The 16,548-nt window shown below is 37.8% G+C and overlaps 1 protein-coding gene across 1 annotated transcript in view; it reads left to right on the forward strand.

The window, feature by feature from the left end:
* The window catches only part of FAF1 (Fas associated factor 1), a 431,446-nt gene that overhangs the window by 151,363 nt on the left and 263,535 nt on the right, over positions 1–16,548 (forward strand). The window lies entirely within an intron of this gene.

Genomic DNA, 16,548 nt, shown 5'->3' on the forward strand with positions numbered 1-16,548 from the left:
AATAAACAGTAAATAAATAAAGCACATGTAAACATCAGATCTGGCATAGTACAGGTGCTCAGTACTTTCTCCTGATGAGTTAGGATTTGGATGTCATAGAACTCTTAACTCCTTATAGTACCTATGAGCATTGTTCAAAAGGTCAGAGTCAATGTAGTCCTTAACTGAAAGTTTAATTTTTATTTAGCTTATGTGTAAATTAGTAGCAGTACCTGCAGGCCCAAAGTAGATTCTCAGTATCACTGTCCTCCTGTTGTTCATCGATTTGCTTGAGTGGGCACCAGTAATTTCTCCATTGTGAGATTTGTTGTTACTGTTTTGGCATATCAGATATGCCATGGGGAGCTTGCCAGGCGCTATTCTGTGGGCGGGATACTCTTGGTAGCTTGCCGGGCTCTCTAAGAGGGATGGAGGACTCGAACCTGGGTCGGCCGCATGCAAGGCAAACACCCTACCCACTGTGCTATCGCTCCAGCCCATATTCTCAGTAAATCCTTTAAAAAGATGAATGAAGTCATATAGCTTCCTTGGGGAAAAATGAACAATTACCAACCATTAAAAAGATGAAGTAATGCAGTTCCATTAGGATGAAATGAACAGCTACCAACAGGAGACTCATATTTGCAATAAGATAAAAAATATAGATTTTTTTCTGAATAATTTTCTGAACTAGACTCAGAAAACCAATGGTAAATAAAATTACCATTATAAGCCAATAGTGAACCAAACCTCTCAGTGTCTGTATTGCAAACCATAATACCCAATAGTAGAGAGAGAGCATGGGGAATATTGTCTGCCATGGAGGCAGTGGGAGGTTGGGAAAGTGGGGGTATACCAGGGATGTTGGTGGTGGGGATTACGCACTGGTGGAGGGATGGGTGTTTGATCATGTGTTGTTGTAACTCAAACATGAAAGCTTATAACTGTCTCACGGTAATTCAATTAAAAATTTAATTAAAAAATAAACCAATAGTAAATAAAATTAAAAAAATATTTTTTTAAAAAGGCAATTTTTAATATACCTTCTTAATGGCAGCTTTTTATTGATTGGTATATGTGAGGTTTTGCAATAGTGTGATGTTAACTTAATATATACATTATCATTTTTGGATAATTATATCAAATAGATGCTTCAATTTTTATCTTTTCTTCCAAAAAGCTTTACAAAGCAACCTTTTTGGTTGTTTTTCCAGAGAATATTTACCTGTGAAAATGCTTTAAGTTAGCAGCATTGTGATCAAAGCACTATTTGATGGCTAGGGAGATAACTCAAAGGAGCTATGTACACGTTTGTATGTGGGTTTTATTCCTGGTTTTATTCCTGTCACCCTGTGGTTTCTGTGCACTGGGGAACAGACACTGGAGCACCACCAGGTGTGACCCCAAAACCAAAGCAAACAATGAAAGAGAACTATATTTGATAATGTTTGACATATCGTTCTTAAAATGACATCATTTCTCAAGAAATAATTGGGGAAATGGAGGAATAGTAAAAGGGGTTAAGGCACTTGCCTTGCATGCTGCTGAAATCACTTTGATCTCTGCACTTGTTTAAGGTTTCTTGAGCACCAATGTGAAGTGCGTCTCTTGAGCACAGCATCTAGAATATCCCCTGAATACCACTTCTTATGGTCCCCCAAATGCAAAAAACAAAAACCTTTTATAACCAGTTTTTCGACTGGCATCATGAAATTTTATAAAAATACAATTTGTAAACAATATGTTGACAAATGTTTATTAATAAAGAGCTAGGGAATAGTGGTTCATTTTGAGAAGACATTTTTCCAAAGGTATGTATTTTATGGATGAAAAAAAAATTTTTTTTGGATTATTTTTTTGGGCCACATCTGTGTAGTGCTCAGGACTTACTGTGCTCTCAGATAACTCCTGGCATGCTTGGGGACCATAGGGGTTGCCAGTGATTGAATCTGGGTCAGATGCGTGGAAGACAAGTGCCGTGCTCACTGTGCTCCTCTCCACCCCTTGAGGAAAAATTCTTTTCCTCAGCTGAAAAGCTGATGGAGATCACAAATACATGTGACTGAGTTGATGTACTTACTATTCCCATTTGTATGATTTTCTGCCTATTTATAGGTCAGTGACTACTGAGATTAACTTTTTACCATAGAATCTGAAAAAGAACAGCAGTTTCTTGTTCTAGTGAATAGTCAGAATTTGGTCACATTCTCGAAACAAAATTCAGTCTGTCTGTAAATTTTCTTTCCTTCCTTCTATGAAAATTCCTGTGTACTATGAGGGTTTGTCTAGATGGATAGAATTGTTTTGACAGAACTACTTGATGGATCACAATATATCACTATCACCACTAATTACCACATTTTGATTAATCTTATATACTTTGGTTAATGCATTTTGTTGAATCCAATATATCACTATATAAACAGTAATTATAGACATAAGCCACCTGAACTTTGAAATTATCATTGAAAATTGTTATTAAGAATTATGTGAAACCAAATGTTTGTTTATATAGACATATTTAATTGCCAGCAAAGAAAGCAATTAAAAGTAGCTGCAGAGTAAGAGGCCAACCTTTGTTAAACGTGGTTTTAAGATTGTTACAGAACTTGTGGTGATGATAACATGGTGTCTTGGAGGATGTTAACAACTGTAGCAGAGTGTTAATTAAGAATGATGTAATCTCCAGCTCAGAATTATTAGTATCATATGTTAGTTTAGCTGGACAGGAGCAAAATGTAGTTTCAGTTATGATGAGGGCTCAAGTTTTATTTATAGTGGAAAGATTAACATTTTATTCTTATTCTGTTCTCTAGACAGTTTAAAAATCCTGAATGAAATACAGTCAAATGTAAACATCAAGTTCCTACCTCATTTACATATGTGCCAGATTTTCAAACTGATTGCTATTTGAACCTAATCTGTCATTGCTGGCTGCATTAGCTACAACAAACATTACATTTACATATTGATTTCTTATTTTGTTTTAGTGTAAATAATCCATAATTATAGTAAATTTGGTCTTTTGTTGACAAGAGCTCATATGATTGTAAGTTTAGAATAGAAATTTAAATTGCCATGTGTCATGCTTTTTAATTTAAAATTTTGATGTATCTGAAAGGATAAAAAGATCATTGTAGATCATAAAAATTCCCAAAGAGACAAAAGAGGAAAATTTTAGGGCCTTTGGTAAGGGTATAATTTGTAAGGCATTAATGAAAAATTCAATACCATATCCAAGGTTATTTACATTTTTATAATAAAAAGCCAGTAATTTGAAAGAAATTGCTGGCTTTGCTTCATTATCAGGTGATATTTGTAAAATAAAATCTAGTGGAAATGAACCGCCTGAGCCTACCTTACATTTATATTTTAATTTTAAATATCTAGTACAAAAGAAAAAAAAAGCATGTGTACAGTGCATAAATGTGAAGGAAGAATCTTGATCCCTATGTTGGTGCTAACACTTTTCTTAAATATATGGCATTGATTTGAGAAGAATAGTTTCATCAACAACAGCCATATATGTCAGTGGCACATAATACTAAATACTAGTGGCAACAAATCCATGGGTCACATTTACATTAATTGAAAGTGTTGTATTATATATATGTATATATTTATAATGAGTGATATTGCAAAGTTGGTAAGAGATTGCTCATGCATTTTTATGATTTTTTATGGTTTATTTTTAAATGAAAATATAGTTTACATATGATAAATGTGCAATTCTTAAGTATCCTTAAGTTAAAAGGAATTTGACAAAAACATTGATTTCTTTATGGATTTTAATGAGTTGGATATCACTGAATGGGACATATAAAAACAGGTGACTAACAGACAGCTTTTTAGAAGTATACACTGATCTGATGGCAGCTATTTACTTCAGTACCCTGAATGGAGAAGCCCTAAAAATCCTTATATTCAACTCAGGCTGCTAAAATGTAAAACCACAGCTGAGTGGTTTCAGTAAGAGACATATTCCCAGTTCATAGTTCTGGAACTTGGTGCAGCAGTGATGTAGCTTTGTGGTAAAGCACATGCCTTGGATGCATGAGAACTGGATTTGATCTTCATCACTGAAAAACAAAAATGAAACCTGGAGCTAGGAAACCTAAGACTAAGGTGCTGACAGATTTGGTTCTTGGTGAAAACACTCTTACTGTCTTTACTGTTCTCCTGAGATCCTCAAATGGCAGAGAGAGAAAAATGCTTCAGTCTCTGCTCTTAAAAAGACACTATCCTATCATGAGACCCCATTCAGTTACTTTCTCTAAACCTTCCAAAGGCCTTACTTCAGATGTCATCACATTAAGGGTCAGTCTTCAGGATTTGGGATGGGGATATTCTGGAGTAGCCGAGGAGCCCAATTATAAATTTTTGTTTTTCCTAGTCTAGTTGTTTAATCTTGATAAACTTATATTTTATAACAGCATTTCCCTTAGACCTGTTAGTGTTCTAATAGGAAGACTGTTGTTTATCATGGCCAAGTCTGTTCACTGAAGACTTTAAGGTGCTCTCAGTTCAAGTAATTGCTAGTTAAAAAAAAAAATCCTTAAATTTTTGTTTTGCTCTCTATACAAGACACTATGCCTACTATTTTGCTGCTCTATGAAATAAACCTCCTTCCTCCCTTCCTTTTCTTTCTCCCTCCGTTCTTCCCTCCCTTCCTTCCTTGTGTTTTTTTGGGCCACACCTGACTATCCTCAGGAGTTATTCCTGGCTCTGGACCCAGGAATTATTCCTCCTGGTGGTGCTCAGGGGACCATATGGGGTACTCGGAATTGAACCTGGGTTGACCACATGCAAGGCAAGCGCCCTACCCACCATACTGTCTCTACAGTCCTCATAACTTATTTCTTATTATGAAACCTGTTCATAGATTATATGCAGGAAAGTAATTCTTCTTATTTTTTGTTTTTGTTTCTTTTGTTTTAGGGCCACAAATGTATGCCAGGATACATTTCCAAAGCATTCACTCCATCTATTTAATTAATCTCACTGCTCCTCATTGTTTCTCCTCTTAATTAGAAATTGTTAGAAATTAGTAACAGTTACATGATAATTGAATGATTCTTTTGCTACCTTGCCACAGCCATATTGGTCTTGAAAAATCATTTTATCAGGTATCTTAAAATAGCCACATGACTTTTTTTTTTTAAATTTGACTTTTGGGCCACATCCAGTGGTGCTCAGGGCTCACTTTTGGCTGGCTGTACACTTAGGGATCACTCTTACGTGGTGTGACAGATCTCCAGTGAAGCTCGAGGACATTTGGGGATTATATGCTGGGGATTGAGTGCCTTAACTCATACTCTCTCTCTGACCCCTCTCAATCTTTTAATAGTTTCATCTCATATCCTTCCTATCCCTACTCACAATTTTCAAATAGGAAACTGGCTTGAATTATGAAATGATATCTTAGGAATCAGTCTTGAATTATGAAGTGATATGAAATGAAAGTACAATTTACATATTGCAACCAGGACTCCAGAGGAGAGATGACCAGTCATTGACACACGGCCTTCTGAATGCCAAGCCTTGAGTTGAGAACTGAAAGTAGATTTGTCCATTGTTCTCTCCACTGCCTCAGGGGTGATGGATTTAATAAACTCTGTATTCAGGTACCCGATATGCTGTTGGCCTAATGGAGCCAGAATCACTCCTTGCTTGGTTCTGGAAGCCTCAGCTCAGCTTCCAGTGGTAATTGGATCAGCTGAAAAGAGAGGCAACATAAAGACAGGAGAAAGCCTAACCTTTTGTAGAAGACACAAGTGGTTTTGCTCACTAAACAGTTTTCAGGAGCCAGAGGTAGTACAGGGGATAAAGTGCTTGTATATGCTGCAGGGCACTACTGTAAGGATATAAAGAGGGATAACAACATCCATATGCTCTGTGGCCAGCTGGCCTTCAGGGTTAGCCTGGACAAACTGGGGCCATTGAGAGGAGATATCATAGAGACTATATGGCAGACGTGGGCACTCCCCACCCTAAGCCTTAACTGGGTGATGAGGATTTATGTGGACGACTGTGCGGGAGAAGTAAGGCCTGAATATTACAGGGTGAGGCTCAAAGACCATTCCCAGCAATGTGTTTTTTTTGGGGGGGTGGGGGCACAGTTGGCAGTACTCAGGCTTACTCCTGACTCTGCACTCAGGGATCACTCCTTGCAGGGCTCAGGGGAACATATGAGTGCTAGGGATTGAACATAGAATTGGACATGTCCAAGGCAAGTGTCCCACCCACTGTACTATCTCACCAGCCCCAGGAACTCTTTGTAGTGGTGCAAAAGCAAGACCTCAGGGCTTTCCAGTCCCTGAGAGAAAGAGGCTAGGATCTGCAGGATTGAGGGACTGGGAAGACTAGAGGAAGGGGATCCATACCTAGCAGATTTTGTTGTATCACTGGTTGTAGTCTCTTATCTGACTCCTCATTCCTGGGTCTGTGATAATCTGAGCAATTCCCAAGCCTGCAGTTGTGGATTCTCCAGCCTGACTCCTTGAATCAGACTTGAATAGCCATCTTGTAGGTATACCATATTAGGGCCAAGTTTTAAGTCCCATCAATCTCTGTTCCCTGCCCAGTTTTAGTCTCAGGCCATCTAACAACATATGACACTGCACGCCTGGGAAAATGTCCAATTACTCTATCCCTGCTCTCTGGTAAGGGAAGTGTAGCCCAAAGTCATATTCATTCAGAAAAAGTATCCCACTGCATGCCAAACTCTGATCAGTGCTGAGGATATAAGACAGATCTGGTACATGCCACACAACACTTGTGTATAAGGTTATTTAGATATAAATTGGGGTGGAGTAATACCACAGTGGGTAGGGTGTTTGCCTTGCATATGGCCGACCTTGCCGACCCAAGTTCAATTCCTCCGCCCCTCTTGGAGAGCCCAGCAAGCTACCAAGAGTATTTGGTCCACACAGCAAAGCCAGCTACCGGTGACGTATTCGATATCCCAAACACAGTAACAACAAGTCTCACAATGTTACTGGGCCTGCTCGAGCAAATCGATGAACAATGGGAGGATAGTGATAGTGATAAAATGAAATCATTCAGGGGATAATATGGGTACCCAGAGATTGAATTCATGTCAGATGCATGCAGGCAAGTGCTCAACTTGCTGTACTGTAGCTCCAGCACTTGAAATAGTCATATGATTTCATGTAGGTGAGTCACTGAAGTGCTCTCTTAATGTGAAATGCATTCAAAACTATTAAAATTAATTTTTATAATATTGCTCCTATCAGTTCTTGATTAACAAGGAGGCTGAGTATGGTTTTGTGTATACATATTTATAAAACGCTTTTACTATTAACTTCAAGTTTATTTATTAGAACCTAAATGTTAAATTCGCTTTACATTATTTTCCCAATTATTAACACAAAAAATGGAAGAAACTGTAAAATACTCTAAGCCAGTGAATTAAAATTAGCACTGATTAGAAGGCAGGTAGTTAACAGATGAGTTTTCTGTTTATGATAAATGTTCATAGTTAAATTGCAATGGGATCACCCCAAGCAGTGATTTTGCAAATGAAAGTGTATTAGAAGCACAAAGCTGAAACTATTTCTAGAATTATGTTGGAAAATTATATATTTAATGTTTAGTGGATATTCATCTGCCAATATCACTCACTCTTTTTTATGTGGGGAATGGACTTACTAAGCATAAGCTCAGAGGGCCTTGGGGCCACTCCTGTTGGTCATCTGGATTGCTGGAAAGTTTAATAGTAGGGCTGAGGATATAACATTGCTCTTGCAGTACTAGGAACCACCAGGCCTTTCTTCGTGGTGTTTGGGATATATCTTCAGCGATGCTTGGTGGTATTGGGGAGTCTATGCTGGGGATTGAGTGTCTTAACCCTTGTACTATTTCTCTGACCCCTCTCAATCTTTTAATAGTTTTATCTCATATCTTTCCTATCTCTACCCACAATTTTAAAGGTTGGAAACTGTCTTGAATTATGAAATGAATATGTGAAATTGTCTGGCTCTTTGCCTACTCATTGCTTTAAAATGCTACCATTCTTTTGTAGTTGTCATTGTGAATAGCTTCTAGCTCAAAACTTGAGGGAAATGTGCAACATTCTTGTTCCATTCTAAACATTAATTTCAGTCTGTATTTGAGAATGAGAGCAGTTCTGATTTTTAGTGACTTTTGTTTATTAAACACAAACCCGTCTCCTGGTAGGTTAATGCAAACATTTGAATTAAAATAAAAATAATGGAGAATAAAACTAATAAGGAGACTATATCATTCACTTGAATTTATTTCTTGTATTGAAGCAGAATTTAGTTTCTTTTTTATTTTGGACATATCCAAAGCTACTTATGTGCTATTCCTGTCTCTTTGCTCAGGAAGTCACTCCTGAAAGTGGTTGGTAGGCCAAACGTGGTGTAGGCAGGGGATGGGGTGGGAATCTCACTGGAATTGGCTCTGTGCAAGTCAAGTGCCTTACCCCTGAAATATTTCTCTGGCTGCAGACTGCATCTAAAAAGGTTCCACATTTTGGTCAGAGAGAAGAGAGTACAGTGAGTAGATACTTGCTTTGCACACAGATGACCTGAGTTTACGCCCTGGAACTGTATATGTTTCTGAGCACTATAAGGAATGATCTCTGATGTGTTTCCAAAAAAAAAAAATTAAATTAAAAGCTTTTACATTTCACCATAGGCCTGAACAATAGACAGAGGGTAGGGTATTTGCCTTGCATATGCCAAAAACAGTAACAACAAGTCTCAAAATGGAGACGTTATTAGTGCCTGCTCGAGCAAATTGATGAACAATGGGAGGACAGTGTTACAGTGCAGTGCTACATTTCACCCTATCTTTCTTTCTTTCTGAAATTCAAGAGGAAGTGTGCTATTAAAAAGTTTTTAATCATTTCTCACGTTTTTTGATTGATAATTATCCTCAGCTAATCCAAAGGTCAGAAGTTGCAGTAACGAGCTGACACTTTGAAGGTAAATGAAAGGGTCAGAGAGATAGTACAGTGATTCAGGCCTTACCTTCACATGCAGTAGATAAGATCTCTAGCACCACGTATGGCTTTGGAGGATTGCTAGGAGTGATGCCTAAGTACAGAGCCAGGAAAAGCGCTCTGAGCATGTGTGGGCATAGCCCAATACCTTTTTCCTCGAAAAGGGGAGAGAAAGGTAAAAGAGAAACTTTCCAAAGGTGTATTATCTATGGTTAACTATTTGAAGAAGCTATTAGAAGATACTTGTCAAGGAGAAAATTATTTTTAGATGTTGCAAATAAGAGTTTGACCCAATCTGCTAAGTAGTATCTAAGCAGTTTGTTTAGACATTTTAGCAGTAAAGTCTTTGCAAATTATGTAAATTACCACACTAACTTCTTTTTGGCCTTTACTGTACACTTCCTCCACATCCTAAAAACCCCTTACAAAAAAAATAAGTTATTTAATTTATATGCCAATTTCTTTGTTAAACCTTCCTGATCTCTCTCTCTCTCTAGGCAGTCTTCTGTTATTTTTGTAGTACCTTAGGAAATTTGACAGAAGTCTTAGCAGGTCGAACCAGGCATGAATTACACAGCTGCTTGTGTTTGCATTCCTTAACAAACAAAATTAATACAGAAATAAGACCTCACTAGCCTTCTCTCCCTGGTACCTGGATAACAAGTCATGGGTTGCACCTGTATCACAGTTACTTTGTGTACAATGCAGCACATATATTTTTTTTTCTTTTTGGGTCACACCCGGTGATGCACAGGGGTTACTCCTGGCTCTGCACTCAGGAATTACTCCTGGCAGTGCTCAGGGGATCATATGGGTTACTGGGATTCGAACCTGGGTTGGCCGCGTGCAAGGCAAACGCCCTACCTGCTGTGCTATCGCTCCTGCCCCTGTTAAAGCTCTTCAAACAGACAAACATAGTCTGTTATGTATAGCATTTATTAATGGCTAGCTTTTATTATTAATGGCTAATAAATCAGTAGTCTGAGGTCACATTTCAGCTTATTGCTCCATAATAACCATTCTTTTTTGTTTGTTGTTTGTTTTTGAGCCATACCTGGAAGTTATCAGGGATTTCTCCTGGCTTTGTACCCAGAGATCACTCCTAGAGGTGCTCTGGGGACTATATGAGGTGCTGGGTATCAAACCCATGTTAGATACACAGCAAGCACCTGACTTGCTCTATATCTGTCCTCTCCAAAACGTTCTTGTCAGGAACATAACTATGGTCTATAGTTTCCAAACAAGTCCTGTGTAATAGAACAGTATGAGTCTAGACAACACAGGCATAATGTGAAGTCATATTTAGTGCATATAAAAAAAAAGTTTACCCTCTGTGAATTCCAGCAGAGAAATGGAACCTTGGCATGAAAAATAACATCCACACTAGCAGCTTAGATCCTTTTGTGGCTATTTTACTTTCATTGTGAGATTTTAAAGTATGGTGCCCTGAAATGTGTTCTGTTTTTAACTGCTGTAACAGTTTTCCTTAAAACTTAAAGGCATTGGGCTGGAGAGATAGTACAGCCAGGAGGGTGCCTTTTATGTGGCTGACCCAAATTTGATTCCCAGCATTCCACATGGTCCCTGAGTATTGCCAGGAGTGATTACTGAGTGCAAAGCTAGGAGTAACTCTGAGCAGCACTTGGTTTGGCCCCCAAACAAAGCAAACAACAGAATAAATACCCAAACAAGTCTTAAAGGCAATTAAACTACTATGTGGTTTTCCAGAATTTACTATTCATGGTTCTGTGGCATTATTGGCCTTTTTTCTCATTAGGAAACTGAGAATATAGAGAGTGTAGAGAGTGATTAGTTAAGTGCCTAAATTAGACTTAGGATGTGGTATTAAAAAAATACTGTCAAACCAGAAATAGAAAATCTATGATTGGCTTTTCAAGGTTAAACAATTAGTAAGTAATGGAGTATGGATTCAGATCTGACTCTGTGAGTCCTGAGAGGTTAGAGCATTAAAAAAAATATATATATATATATATACATATATATATATATTTTCCCCCTTGCCAATTTACTCTCATCCAAAGCTATCAAAGGAATTGGAACTAGACTAAATTGATGCTATGAAGTGTCTGGCAGCTGTCCTGGCAAACTCTTCTGCAGTTACTGCACATTTTTTAGTAGAGATCAAGAAACATACTTAAGGAATTGCATAAAGGCAAGCATTAAAAGTATTAATATATGTGTGGTTTTATAAAGGAAGATCTATGTAATAATCAAAATTTAGCTCCTTAGCATATCTGTTGAAGTTTCACCTATATTATAGATTTTTTTTTAATGTAGGTATACTACTGCGATAGCACAGCGGTAGGGCATTTGCCTTGCATGCAGCGAACATGGCCGACCCAAGTTTGATTCCTCCACCCCTCTCGGAGAGCCCGGCAAGCTGCCGAGAGTATCTCGCCCGCACGGCAGAGCCTGGCAAGCTCCCCGTGACGTATTCGATATGCCAGACACAGTAACAATAAAGTCTCCAATGGAGACGTTACTGGGCCCACTCGAGCAAATTGATGAACAATGGGAGGACAGTGACAGTGACAGGTATACTACTATTTATTCAGCCACTGATTGAGCTGGCTGAAGTGAGCGTGAACTCCACTTTATTATAGATTTTTTTATTATAGATATTCTTAATGCTCTAAAATTCCTTCTGTGTATTTCCTTACACTTTTTCCTTCATTACTTTCAACACCCTTCCCTTTATTTTCTAATCTCTGTTTTTGCTCAAATATTTTCTAATCTCTGTCTTTGCTCAAAGTAGTCTTTCTGAAATCATTCCATATATCTTGTCATGTAACTATCAATTCTTCACAATACTTAAAATTCTCTCCTTATCCACAATTCTGCATTAATCTTCTTTGAATAGTCTTGAGGTCAATGATTATGTCTTTTATGCCTGTATTATTATAATTAATAGGAATCAAATAATTAGATAAAGAATAAATTAATTGTGAATTCCTGGGAGGTAGGGCTCTCATTAATATCTGTATCCCCAAAGTAGAATAGCCATTTGGGAAATAGAATGATCACATGTAAATAGATAGGGTCAAATATAGTTTAGATATTGGATTCTTCATTTTTATGGGTAGCAATAGCAGTTGGACAATTGCTATTTAAATAAAATGGCATCTCTTAGATAGGTTCAAATGAAATGTCAATTATTTTTCGGTAACCTAGAAAAAGTGAAAATAGGTTGTTCTTTATGTGCAGTTCAGATTATGCAGAAATGTTTCTTTTCTATTTCCTTTCACCTCCTGCCTTCCTTCATTTCTTTCTTTTTTACCCCTACCCACCCTCCCTCCCGCTACTTGGAAATCTCAAATGCGATCCTAAGTTCCATGTTGGGGTAGATGAGGGGAGAGAGACAATTTGTTTCCTTGAGATTAAACCAGGCCTCCTGAAAAGCAGTGCAAGCACTTAGCCTGTTCCATGATCCCTCCAGTTCAAGGGAAATAATGAAGAATATTGAGATACTTACCCTTGGACCGGGGGGGGGGGGTGGGGGAGAGAGAGAGAGAGAGAGAGAGAGAGAGAGAGAGAGAGAGCGCTTAGTAGACTGATGTCAGAAAACCTGGCTTAATAACCAGCACCAAATGTCCCCATGAGAATGACAGTGGTGACTCTCTGAGCACTATTGGGTGTATCTTTTAAATAAACAATAGGGGCTGGAACAGTAGCACAGCGGGTAGGGTGTTTGCCTTGCACATGGCCGACCCGAGTTCGATCCCCAGCATCCCATTTGGTCCCATGAGCACCGCCAGGAGTGATTCCTGAGTGCATGAGCCAGGAGTAATCCCTGAGCATCACCCGGCAAGATGTAAAATAAATAGATAAAATAAACAAGAGGTGCTGGAGAAATAGTGTAGTGGATAGGGCACAGCTGAACCTCAGTTTGATCCCTGGCATCCCATATGGTCTCCCAAGCCTGGAAGGAGTGGTCCCTGAGTGTAGAGTCAGAAGAAAGTCCTGAGCACCACCAAAAAAAAAAAAAAAACCTTGGCTACAAAATAAACAAGGTATTTGCCCTCAAAAGATTTATAATCTTGAATTTATATATGAAACAAAGCAAATTATACAAAACTCTGCAATGAACTGTAAATAAGGTACATAAATTCAGAAAAAAAGGAGGTCTGTACTAAATACAAATAGTAGGCCACGAAATCATATGAATGCAGTGCAGTATTTGGGGAAAGTAGGTAATGAATATGAATAAAAATTTTAACTATTACAGGGTAATGTTTTTGAGTTGAACGAAAGTCAGCCAAGCTTGGAACAGTGTTTCTCAACATTTTTATGAGTAGGGCTTTCCAAGCCAACCTTATTTCCTTCCTGTGGTCTCCCCATCCTTCCCAGTGCCCCCTAATCTCATACCATTTTCAGGAAATTATGTAAAGCTCGTTGTGACCACAATGGAGAATATTGTGAGGTTCAAACAGTAATCTACAATTTCCTGAAAATGGCCATTTTTCTGGCCTTATTGCTCTTTAACACCTCAGCTTCTCACAGTCATTCATGCCCTTTTAACTAAAACCATGAATTCTTTTGAATCTGTTACACTTTTTTGGCCTTCCTCTTATCTCACTAATTATTTGTTAATCTCTTTTATACTGCGTCATCTGTTTGATTTCAAATTATTGGAATGCCCTGGTCATTCTACATTGGCCTCCTTCTTTTCTGTTTCACTGCTTGATTCTGTTGGACACAAAATCTAAATAATAATTTTATGCAGTTATCTTTCCTGCTCAGAATTTACTTACTTGATGTTTTACTTGAATGCTTTTTTTGGCGGCGCTGGGGTAGGATGGTGTGGAGAGTTACCAAGCAGTATTTGGGGTTCTTGGTGATACTTAGTACAACTGTGCTGGTGGCTCAGTGTCAGAAACTGAAAATATAATTGTTCTTGGGTTATACAGTGCTAGAATATACAGTGTTCCTTAGCAGCACATAGTGCCTTAGTGCTACACTAGGTAATGCTCAGAAGGCATGTGGTTCCAGGGACAAACTCAGATCCTGCTCATACAAGACTTGTTCCTGACCACTGTTCTATCGCCCCAGACCTACTTTCTTTCTGGTGTCTAAGGATACCACTTTTCTTTCTGGTTATTTAAGGCATCTTAAATCATATATTCTAAACTTCCTTTCAGGTTCCCCACCCAAGGTGTTTCTGCCTCAGTTTCCTTATTAAGTACACCTGCATCCTTCTATTTGCTTAGACCAAAACCTTGGTGTTATGTTTGTCTTTCATACTCCATCAGTAAGTTGTGTGGCTTCAATTTATAAAGTACATGTAAACCAAACAGCTCTTTACTATTTTCATTTCTATCACCCTAGTTCAAGCCACCAACGTTTCTTGGTGAAACTGGTCTATTTGATTTCCTTGGCTCCTCACTGTAATCTGAGCATCCAGAGTATATTGTCTAAATGATACTGTAAGACTGATCTTGATGTTTAAAAACCTCCAATGGCTCTCCTTTGCAATTAATATAAATACCAAGCCTCTAGTCTACAAGGACTTATATGATTGGGTTTCTTCTCTTTCTTTTCTTTTTGTTTTTGGGCCACACCTAGTGATGCACAGGGGTTTCTCCTGGCTCTGTACTCAGGAATCACTCCTAACAGTCCAGGAAAACCATACGGGATGCTGGGATTGAACCCAGGTCAGCCATATGCAAATTAAGCACCCTACAGGCCCCTGTCTTCAGCCCCTGTCTCTTTGTTATACTAATCTGAACTTAATACCTTCCCCAAATACTATATTGGAAACAATTTCTCATCCCATCCCTGTGTTACCTTTCATATTATAATCCTGTTTCATTTTTCCCACAGCACTTAGTATTCCTGTCAATATCATATTCATTTACTTGATATTTATGCTTCTCATTTAGTAGAATATGTTTCATGAAGTCATGAACCAGGGTCATGTTTTCTTGTTCATCACCATATACCTAGCAATTAGAACAATGTCATAAGCATTGATCTCAATAAACATTAACTGATTGAGTATACATGATGTGCCCTATTTGTTATTTTCTTATCTAAAAATGTCCGCAGATTTTCCTACTCCACCTCCACCACCCGCTAAAATTTCATCTCTTTTAGCTGGTAAACTCCAGAAATTTATCTATCCTTCATAGTTCAATTTAAAACTTTACTTCTTTGAGATTTCCGCCAACCCTTTATCGTCCCATCAAGACTGCTAAGCACTTTGTTCTCAAAAGTTTTTTGTACTTTGACTGTCTGTCTGGATATCTAGTTCTGTTAGATTGTGGAGCTTTTTTTTTTTTCCTTTTCTTTTTAGGTCACACCTGGCAATGCCCAGAGGTTACTCCTAGCTCTTTACTTAGGAATTACTCCTGGTGGTGCTTAGGGAACCATATAGAATGCCAGGGATCGAACCCAGGTAGCCTGCATGAAAGGCAAACACCCTACCTGCTGTCCTATCTCCAGTTCTAGATATTGGAACTTTTATAGACAATTCTGTGTATCATTGGATTAGTTTTCTTGGACTTGAAAAAAAAATAAGGTTTTGAGTTAGTGCTGATAAAAGAGTAAAAAAATCAAAATCTTAATTTCCCTGATTTTCCAGAAGGCAACATTATTGTATGAGAAATAAAGATGAGAAACAAAAACTCTTGCCTTCTGGAAATTTACACTTTATTCATTATTCAGTAAATATTTATCAACAATATGCAGTCATTATGCTTAAGTGCTAATGATGCAATAATAAATATTTCTGCCACAAAAAATCCTATTTTAATGTTGATTTTAATTTTCATCAGTAATTTTTATGCTATACATATGTCTATATGTAGTCTCAAACTCAACTTTATAGGAGACAATAGGAAAAACATTAACTCTATACTTTTAATCTTATGTTTACATATTTTTATCACATAGTTACAGATTGGCAAAGAAGTGTAATGAAAGCCAGAACTCATCCGATATATTTTACTGATTCCATAAGCATGGCATAATTAGACAGACTGTACAAATTATTTAGACATAATGGTGATAGGATTTTATTTTCAATGCTAATAGTGCTTCTTACTATTGTCATGTACAAATATAACTGAGATGTATGTTCTTAATGTACATAATTTCTTTCATTCTTCATGATTTTGACACATTTCCAGCATTTTTGAACTTTGACATTGTTTGGCAGGGTGGCGGGGGGGTGGGGAGGGGAGGGGAGGTGAATGCTGAAGAGGAAGAACATATGCCTTGCATGTTTGTATATAGTTTGACTTTAGTTTTGATCCCATGTACCACAACACACACACACTCACACTCACACACACACACACACACACCAGCACCACTTTGATAGTTTCTGAGCAGTGCCAGGTATAGTCACCACAACAGTTAAAAGAAAAAAAAATTGCTCTAATTCCTCCAATTTCTGAATTCTGAGCCCTTGGTGAGGACACAACACAATTATTTTTAAGGAAGTTTGGTATAGTTATTTAAAGTTCTACAGATTTCAGGGTCTTCTGTTTGAAGCCATATTTCTCCTCATAATTGGTTGCATATTCTTGTCTTTGCAAGATTCCTATTTCATATGGAAT

This window comes from Sorex fumeus, unplaced genomic scaffold, assembly GCF_029834395.1.
Source record: "Sorex fumeus unplaced genomic scaffold, SorFum_2.1 ptg000045l, whole genome shotgun sequence".
Classification (NCBI taxonomy): Eukaryota; Metazoa; Chordata; class Mammalia; order Eulipotyphla; family Soricidae; genus Sorex; species Sorex fumeus.